Source organism: Aegilops tauschii, chromosome 7 (genome assembly GCF_002575655.3).
Source record: "Aegilops tauschii subsp. strangulata cultivar AL8/78 chromosome 7, Aet v6.0, whole genome shotgun sequence".
NCBI lineage: Eukaryota > Viridiplantae > Streptophyta > Magnoliopsida > Poales > Poaceae > Aegilops > Aegilops tauschii.
Window position 1 is genome coordinate 409,465,046 of NC_053041.3, and position 9,715 is coordinate 409,474,760.

Consider the following 9,715-nt stretch of genomic DNA (forward strand, 5'->3'; position numbering starts at 1 on the left):
CTTCTTTGAAACCAGTGGTCTTGTCACTACAGGAAACAACTACTTTGCCGTCTGCCACGACGGACGGCAAAGGCTCGAAAGGCGGACGGCAAAGACCTTTGCCGTCAGCCGCGGACGGCAAAAGGCTCCGGCAAAGAAGGCTACGGTAAACAGCTGCTTTGCCGTCTGCTTCCTGGAGGCAGACGGCAAAGGCTCTTTGCCGTCCGCGGCGGGCGGCAAAGAGGGCGGACGGCAATAATTGCGCTGGCAGTCCATTAAGTGGCTAACGGCAGACCTTTGCCGTCCGCCGCAGACGGCAAAATTTCTCTGGTCTTTGCCGTCCGCCTTATGATGTCATCTACACGTCACTAGATGGCAGGTTCTTTGCCGTCTGCCACTGATGGCAAAGTGCAGGTTCTTTGCCGTCTGCCACGGACGGCAAAGTCTTTGCCGTCTGCCACTGTAGGCAAACTGACCAAATGGGTCAGCTCCCAGGAAGCACAGTTGGCTGCCACATGGCTTCTTTGCCGTCCGCGGCAGACGGCAAAGAGCTCTTTGCCGTCGGTGGCAGACGGCAAAGAGCCTGCATATTGGCTGTTTTTTCTGTTTTTTATTAAATCCCACAATTTGCACAGAAAATATATATGACATATATAGATATATTTCCATATCACATATCCAGCACATAAGTTTCATATCACATATCACATCAGTTTCATCCATACACATTGTTCATACATAAGCAAGTTCCATCCATACACATTGTTCCATCCATATATATATTACAATGCAAAGTATGATCAAGATAGCAAGTTCCATCATAGCAAGCTAGATACAATGCAAAGTTTCATCAAAGGAAAAGCAAGCACTCCATCATAGCAAGCTAGCTTCCATGAAGTGAATGAAATCTGCAAAATGGTAAATAAGAAAGTTAGAAATAGGTGACTAGAACAAGAAGAAGACTAGAACAAGAAGTATAAACTGGATCATTTATAAGCTAACCTAGGAGCTACTCAGGTAAATTGGGTCATTTTAGAGCTAACTTGGATAAACTGGATCATTTATAAGCTAACCTAGGTAAGATGGGTCATTTTGGAGCTAACCTAGGTGAAATGGGTCATTTTGGAGCTAACCTAGGTGAAATGGGTCATTTTAAAGCTAACGTAGGTAAAATGGATCATTTAGGAGCTAATCTATGTAAAATGGGTCATTTTAGAGCTAATTTAGTTGAAATGGATCTTTTTGAGCTAACTTAGGTGAAATGGATCATTTAAGAGCTAATTTAGGTGAAATGGATCGTTTTTTAGCTCACTTAGGTCAAATGGATCGTTTATGAGCTAAATTAGTTGAAATGGATCGTTTATGAGATAACCTAGGTAAGATGGGTCATTTTGGAGTTAACGTAGGTGAAATGGGCCATTTTAAAGCTAACGTAGGTAAAATGGATCATTTAGGAGCTAATCTAGGTAAAATGGGTCATTTTTGAGCTCACTTGGATGAACTGCATCATTTATAAGCTAACCTAGGTAAAATGGGTCATTTTGGAGGAAAATAAGCTAACTCTAGGTCATTATGGTAAGCATATTGGAGGAAATAAAGCTAAGTCTAGGTCTTTATGCATTTGTTAAGCAAAACACTAGAGAAACTTACCGTGATCAGGGAGGTGTAGGAGCGGGGTGGCTAGTGCCGCTACCTGGAGAAGGATCGTGCGATGCGTTTCTGGAGTTAAGCTGCACCAAAGATCATTTCCAATGTCTCGTTAGCATTACGACACTCAAATGTTAAGACTACCAAGTAATTTCCATTCAAACTAAACTCACCGTGCTCCCAGGAGCAATCACTGGCATCGGCGGAGCGGGCTGACCGGACTTCTCGCACACAGACTGCACATTTGGTTTTCAGAACAGAGTCATACTAGTTAGTAATGAGACTCAAATGTTAAGACTAGCAAGTAATCTGCAGAAGAAACTTACCACAAGGAGCTCGTACATGGCCCTTGCCTGCATGTCATTCCGTGCCCTCTCCTCCTCCATCATCTTTCTCGTCCTCTCCTCCATCTCCCGCTGCCTCTCCGCCGCCTCCGCCAGAAGTTTCTCCGTTCTATCTCTCTCAGTCTGTATAGCAGCCTACAACACCACTCACATGACCATTTGTAATCATTGATGGAAGCGCACACAATGTAATGGAGAAAGATAACTGAGTACGTATCACTAACCTTGATGGCGAGTTGCACTGGCCGTTCACGAGGCCTTATCTCAGGAGCGGAGCTCGACTGGCGCGCCTTGATCTCCGGGAGAGTGCTAGGACAACGGATAAGTCCATCTCCAATGGCTATGGAGCCATGGGACCTCCCGCCACCAGATATCATCACCAGCTCTGGATCAATGGGACCCTGGCTCGGGTTAAAGTCCTCCCCTTTCCTCGCCTTCCCCTCATCTCTATATCTCACGAGCTTGTTGTGGGAGGAGATGTTGGTGAAGTTGTTTGCATCATCAAGGTCAGACTGAGAGAAAGCCTTGACTTTCTTGAAAGAGCCAGTGTGGGCCATGGCATACAGGTCGTACACCTCTGGCACCTTATCCGCCTTATTGTAGCGTGCCTGAAAGAGAGAAACAATGAAAATTAGTAATTAAAGGGCTCAAGCTAGCATGATGAATGAATTGCATGAATCATGAAGCAAACCACATACCCAGTTGCGCCCGAACTGATATAAGTTGGAGCTGCCTTGATGGTGTGGCACACCTTCCATTTGGGCACGTTTGTCCTTGGCCTGGTTGTGGAGGGCTAGCCATTCTTGTGAGCACCACTCATCGACCAACACCTCCCAACAATCCATCCGATCCGCACACCATCTTGGAGGCGCCTATAAGTTAGCAAATAGAAACTTGAGCGCTACGGCTAAGAATTACTAAATGAAGGAACTTAAGTAGAAGGCCTTAAGAATTACCTTCATGTACTACTCCTTACTCAGGAACTTATCGCGGCACGCCGGCTTGGTCTTCTTGATACCACGCAAGGCGTAGTAGTCTCAAACAGCCTGCACCCGAGCCTCGTGCCGTAAGTTCTGGAGTAGGCGCTTGCAGACGTTCTGGATAACATTTGCGCTGTCCTCCTCGTATCCCTCCTCACACCTGTAGAATGTCTGCAATCAAATGAGACAATATTGATTAGTACAATTAATAACTAGCTAGTTGAAGATTTTGAAATGTGTAAAGGAGAAATTACCCAGAACGTCCTGATCACCATGTCTGCCCTCGTGTCGCACATGACACCGTCGATAATGACATCCGGCGGGGCCGGGGCAGCCACGTAGTGCTCCCAGCTCAACCCAAGCTCTGGAAGCCGACCCTCACCAGGCAACGTGACAAACCCCGGGAAGTTTTGCCGGCAAAGAACTCCAAGGACGGAGTTGGGCCGGCGGACACTATGATGGTGGTCCCAACCCCTGCAGCATGACAAGGCCAACGCATTAGTTATTTCAAGAAACGTGAATGCAGAAGGTACAAAAATATTAAATGCACTTACGTACCTCTCCCCATCAGGGAAGATCAACCACCTCTGCTCGCGGGTCGCCGGCACGGACGGGAGCCGTGTAGCACCACGCTGGTAGACGGTGCTACCCTCCTCCTCAAGATCAGTCGGCTCCCCGCCATCATCAGCATGGCCACTCGGCTCCTCGGGCTGATCCGGCCAGGTACCCCATCCGGACGTGTGCTCCTCCAGGGTCTCGTGGGCTGAAGGCCAGTCGACCCGAGGCTCGTGGGCCCAAGACCCGTGGACCGGAGGCTCGTGGACCGGAGTCCGTGTAGCCTCCTCCTCGGACGAGTCCACCCTAGCAGTCACGTGCTCGGGTGAAACAGCTGGGGGTGGCGGCGAGGAAGGTGCCCTAGCAGTCACCCTACCTCCTCTCCCGCGACCACGTGCCCTACCTCCTCTCTTCCTACCTCGTCCCCTGCTGGGCACCGCGGTCGACGAAGAAGGGCCCGGCGGTGTGGACATACTGTCCAGCAACGCTCGGCGGAGAGGTACGTCTGGAATCGAAGACCTCAGACCACGCGCCGACGAAGAAGGGGCCTTGGCGCGCTCCCGACCAGCGCCCACCATCTTTCAACACCTGCCATGACAAACAGTAAACGAAATTAGTACAACATAAAAAAAAGACCGACATGAATAATAATATGTGTATCACTTAAGTGTATCATCATCAAGTACAACATTAAAAAATTTAATACCTGACACTACTAATAATCTCGATCAGTATCATCAATAAATGCATAATCATCATCATCACTATAATCAATGACGGGCTCATAGGGTTCAGTGGCATCAACATGTGCAAGGCCACCTTGACGTAATCGGTCAAGCAATGACAGGTCATCCGCAGCAGTAACCTCTTCTTGTTCCGGCTCTTCTTGTTCCTCCTCTGGGGTGATGTCGGATTCACTGTCGCTGTCTACTTCAATGTTTTGGGGTGAAGTATAGCGGTTCTTGAAACGCTTTTTGGAAAGACGTGTCTCTTGGAAGAATTCTCCTTCATATGTGTCTGGGTTAATGTGAGGTTCATAATCCTCTTCCTTTGGGGGAGATAGTCTAGCACGTGGCGGCACTTCATAAACGACATCCCAACCTTTTAGATTTGGATTAGTTTAGCAGGCCCACGGTAGATAGAATACTTGGGTCGCCTGTTGAGCCGTAATATAGACATCAGGAACATCTAAATGGGTGCTTTGGTTGATTTCAACTAGCCCTATATGTTCATGAGTCCTTCTAGTCTCCTTCGGCTGAAACCAATAACATTTGAAGACTACGACATTCGGTGGGTTTTCACCATAGAATAGAAGTTCATAAATTGCTTCAACTCTCCCATAATACTCGGTACCTCCTTCGCCGATAGCAGATACACAACAATTTGTAGACTTTCGGTCGGCCATAGATAGCTCTTTGCCATAGGTATGAAAGCGATACCTGTTGATGTCGTATTTGTCAAATGAACGGACCTTATAGTCAAAACCATTAGCCACTTGTCTCAATTCGGCGTCCATAGACTCTGAATTAGCCTACAAGTTTAATATGAAAGGATTGTTGCATTACGCACAAATTAGCGAATGAAACCGGGATAGCCGCCTACAAATTAGCCTACAAGTCTAATAGAAATTACCGTTTGTTTGAACCAAGAGATGAAACCGGGATAGCCGCCTCCTTGCTTTGCGAGAAGCTCATACTCTTCGACAGAATCCTTTTGGATCACCGCTCCATACGAGAATAAGGCGACGTATCGACTGTATGAAATATCCAGGAATAAGAGCAGTTCAAAGGAAATAGAAGTTGCGAAACTATGTACCGAGAACTTACTCGATGTACGGCCGCACTTCTATCAGGTTGTTGAAGATATACAACGAAATGGTCCGCCATTGTTCGTTATCCAAAGATACTGGATTTGAAACACTGGCTGGTGCGAGATTCCCTTTGAATAGGCTGAGGTTGGATCCACCCTTTTTAGGGTCGTCAGCATTGTACCGAGGCTTCGGATTATGCAAATGACGATTTTTGGCTTCGTAGTGTGCTGTCACGAAGTTTGCCGCCTCCTCAGTGATGAATGCCTCAGCCATCGATGCTTCAATTCTACGTTTATTTTTACATTTTTGTCGAAGCGTCTTCTGCATCCTCTCAGTTGGGTAGCACCAACGATTTTGCACGGGCCCCCCCAATCTTGCCTCGGTCGGGAGATGCAAAATCAAATGTTGCATTGGATTAAAGAAGCCCGGTGGAAAGATCTTCTCTAACTTGCAGATCAACTCCGGCGCCAACTCTTCCATTTCTTCTAGCACGCCAGGCGATAGTTCTTTCGCACAAAGAACACGGAAGAAATAGCTGAGTTCTGCCAGTACTAGCCATTCATCCTCAGGGATGAAGCCACGCAACATCACCGGCATTACCCGCTCAATCCATATGTGCCAATCATGACTCTTGAGACCAAATATCTTCAATTTATCAAGACTGGCTCCCCTCTGTAGATTCGCTGCATACCCATCGGGGAACATCAACTGCATTTTCACCCACAAGATAATTTCCCTCATAGCTGGCCTTCCAAGATTGAACCATGCCTTTGGCTTCGTCCAGTTCTGCTTTCCTTTCGGTTCTTCATGTTTTGTAACGGCCTATCACATAGCGCCTCCAGATCGACTCTAGCCTTAGTATTATCCTTTGACTTCCCATCTATGCCGAACAATGTACCAAAAAGTGCCTCGGCGATATTCTTCTCAGTGTGCATCACGTCGATGTTGTGTGGGCAAAGGAGGTCTTTGAAGTAAGGCAGATCCCATAAGCATGTTTTGTGAGTCCAGGCGTGCTTAGAATTATACCCCTTGAAGTACCCTGGACGCTCTGGATCTGGCTCGAGAGCGTTTAACTGATCCAGGGTCTGTTGGCCTGTCAATGCATGTGGTGCAGAGTTTTTGACAACTCTACCTCTGATGAAGTTCTTCTTGTCTTTCCTGAACTTATGGCGAGGATTCAGGAACTGTCTATGCATGTCGAAGCAAGAAAACTTGCGACCGGCCTGAAGCCAACGAAACTCAAGAGCTCCCTTGCATGTGGGGCACGGGAACCTTCCATGCACACACCAGCCAACGAATAGCGCATACGCCGGCAAGTCATGCGTCGAGTACATGTACCAGACACGCATTATGAAGTTCCGTTTGCTATAGGCATCATATGTCTTGAACCCATTATCCCAGGCTTCTTGCAATTCGTCCTTAAGCGGTTGCATGTACACATTCATATTTTTCCCCGGATAGTTGGGCCCTGGAATTATCAACGTCAGGAAAATGTTCTTTCTTTGCATAATCTGTTCGGGGGGGAGATTGAGTGGAAAGACAAATACGGGCCAACAACTGTATTGGGCTGCCGTCATACCAAACACACTGAACCCATCCGTGCTGATGCCGACTCGAGGATGCCTCGGATCTGCCGCTTTGTCACCATGTAATTCATCAAACTTTTTCCACGCAACACCATCCGATGTGTGTACAATCATCAGATTCCCATCTGCATCTAGTTCGGTTCTTTTGCCCGTTTTGTGCCATGTCATCTGTCTGGCCGTCTCTTCGACCATGAAAAGACGTTGAAGTCTTGGTACGATTGGCATATACCGAAGAACACTAACGGGGATTTTGGTCTGTGTCTTCTCACCCATACCGTTGTCTACCACAACATACCTGGAAGACTTGCAAATGGGACAATAGTTCAAGTCCGCATAGTCAAGCCTAAACAAGACACATCCTTTCTCACAGGCATGTATCTTATCATAGGGAATCTTCAGTGCACGGAGGATTTTGTCCGACTGGTACAGGTTTGCAGGCATTACATGGCCTTTGGGTAGAAAGCGTCCAAATACTGTCATCATTGCATCGTAGCATTCTCTGCCCAAGTTGAACTGAGCCTTCAGAGCCATTACTTGTGAGATGGCATCCAACTGACAAAGCTCAGTGTGCTCATGGAGCGGACGTTTTGAAGACTCCAACATTTCATTGAAGGCCTTTGCAGATTCCTCCATCTCCTCGTCCGAATCCCGAGCATCATCAAAGTCTTGCACCATGTTTTCCATCCCGGTACCATGCTCGTCGGTGCGACGACGATCCACCTCAGCTCGGTCACGTTGGGCAGACTCACCATGAAATGTCCACACCGTATAATCGGGCGTAAAACCACTCTTCTGCAGGTGTTTGCCCATTTCAGCCTCTGTCCTCTTTTCCCAATTGCCGCACCGTAAACAGGGGCACCAGGTTTTCCTCTGGCCATTTGCAAATGCGGCTCGCACAAACCCCTTGGTTTTTGTGAACCATTCAGTGCTCCATTTGTTCTGACCAGTGTGACCGGTGTACATCCACGCACGATCACTCATCTTGACTTTCAGAGCTACTAGACACACAACAAATATATATATATAATTCACCATGTATGTATTCATCAGTTGATCTACTTTGTCAATTTTATTACGTCCATGCAACCTACACTCTAATAGGTAATGATAGGTCCTAATCCCACCCGAGTATGTTTAGATTGGGTTCATTTTCCCATGCTATGCCCCGGATCCTACGCAAAATTTCGGCAGCACCTCCCCGCTGTTCTCCTGATACACGTCTCTGCAATAAACAGAGAGGATGTGTACCCGGAGAACAACAGGGGAGGCACTGACGAAATTTATGCGTCGGATCCGGAGCAAAGCATATGGGAAAACGAACCCAATCTAAACATACTCGGGCTGTCCATGGATAGCGTTGGACAATTCGAAAGAATCAAGGTTATAAATATGCAAATGCATGCATATTTATAACTATGACGCTTTCGAATGGGAGACACATATTGGTTACGCATACTGATGATTCAAGACACATATATATCTAGCTATCAAGTTTCATCGGAATAGATCAAATAATTAATGGGGGAGGAGGACATGTCATTTGTGCTCACCCACGAACGAAGGGGCAGAGCTCGTCAAACGCACGGCGAGGTCGTCGAACACCAAACCTCGCAGCGATGAAACAACTGCTGCACATTTAAAACTACCCGATCAACACAATTATATATGATGTTTTTCATAACAAAATCGAAAGATATATGACCTAACTAATAATTCACAAATATATGACCCCGTCGGCTTCTGGAAGGCCAAAGAACACCTTTTCGGGAGGTGTCGGGGGTCGGGGTGTCGTGTCGGTCTCGGGGTGCCGTGTCGGGGTCGGGGTCTCGGGGTCGGGGTGTCGGGTCGGGGTGCCGGGTCGGGGTCGGGGTGCCGTGTCGGTGTCGGGGTCGGGGTGTCGGGTCAGGCTCGGGGTCGGGGTGTCGGGGTCGGGGTCGGGGTCTCGGGGTCGGGGTGCCGTGTCGGTGTCGGGGTCGGGGTGTCGGGTCAGGCTCGGGGTCGGGGTGTCGGGGTCGGGGTCGGGGTCGGGGTCTCGGGGTCGGGGTGCCGGGGTGTCGGGGGTGTCGTGTCGGGGGTCGGGGTGTCGTGTCGGTCTCGGGGTGCCGTGTCGGGGTCGGGGTGTCGTGTCGGTCTCGGGGTGCCGTGTCGGGGTCGGGGTGTCGTGTCGGTCTCGGGGTGCCGTGTCGGGGTCGGGGTCTCGGGGCCAGGGTGTCGGGTCGGGGTGCCGGGTCGGGGTCGGGGTGCCGTGTCGGTGTCGGGGTGTCGGGTCAGGCTCGGGGTCGGGGTGTCGGGGTCGGGGTCGGGGTCTCGGGGTCGGGGTGTCGGGGGTGTCGTGTTGGGGGTCGGGGTGTCGTGTCGGTGTCGGGGTGCCGTGTCGGTGTCGGGGTGCCGTGTCGGGGTCGGGGTGCTGTTTCGGGGTCGGGGCTTCGGGGTGTCGTGTCGGGGTCAGGGGGTTAGGGGGTCGGGGTGTCGTGTCGGGGTCAGGGGGTTAGGGGGTCGGGTGTCGGGGTGGAGTCGGGGTCTTCTTCTTCTTCTTCTTCTTCTCCTCCTCCTCCTCCTCCTCCTCTTCTTCTTCTTCCCCCTTCTACTTAACCTAAACCTAAACTAAAAACCTAAACTAATTAAAACTAAACTATTTAAACTAATTAAACTAAATAACCTACACTAATTAATTCTAAACTGAAAAAACTTAAACTAAAAAACCTTATCTAAACAGAAAAAAACAAAAAAACAGAAAAAATGGGATCGAGGGGCTCACCGTGGGGGGCGGCGACGGGTCGGGGAGGGGCCGGCGACGGGGGGCCGGGGCGGGGC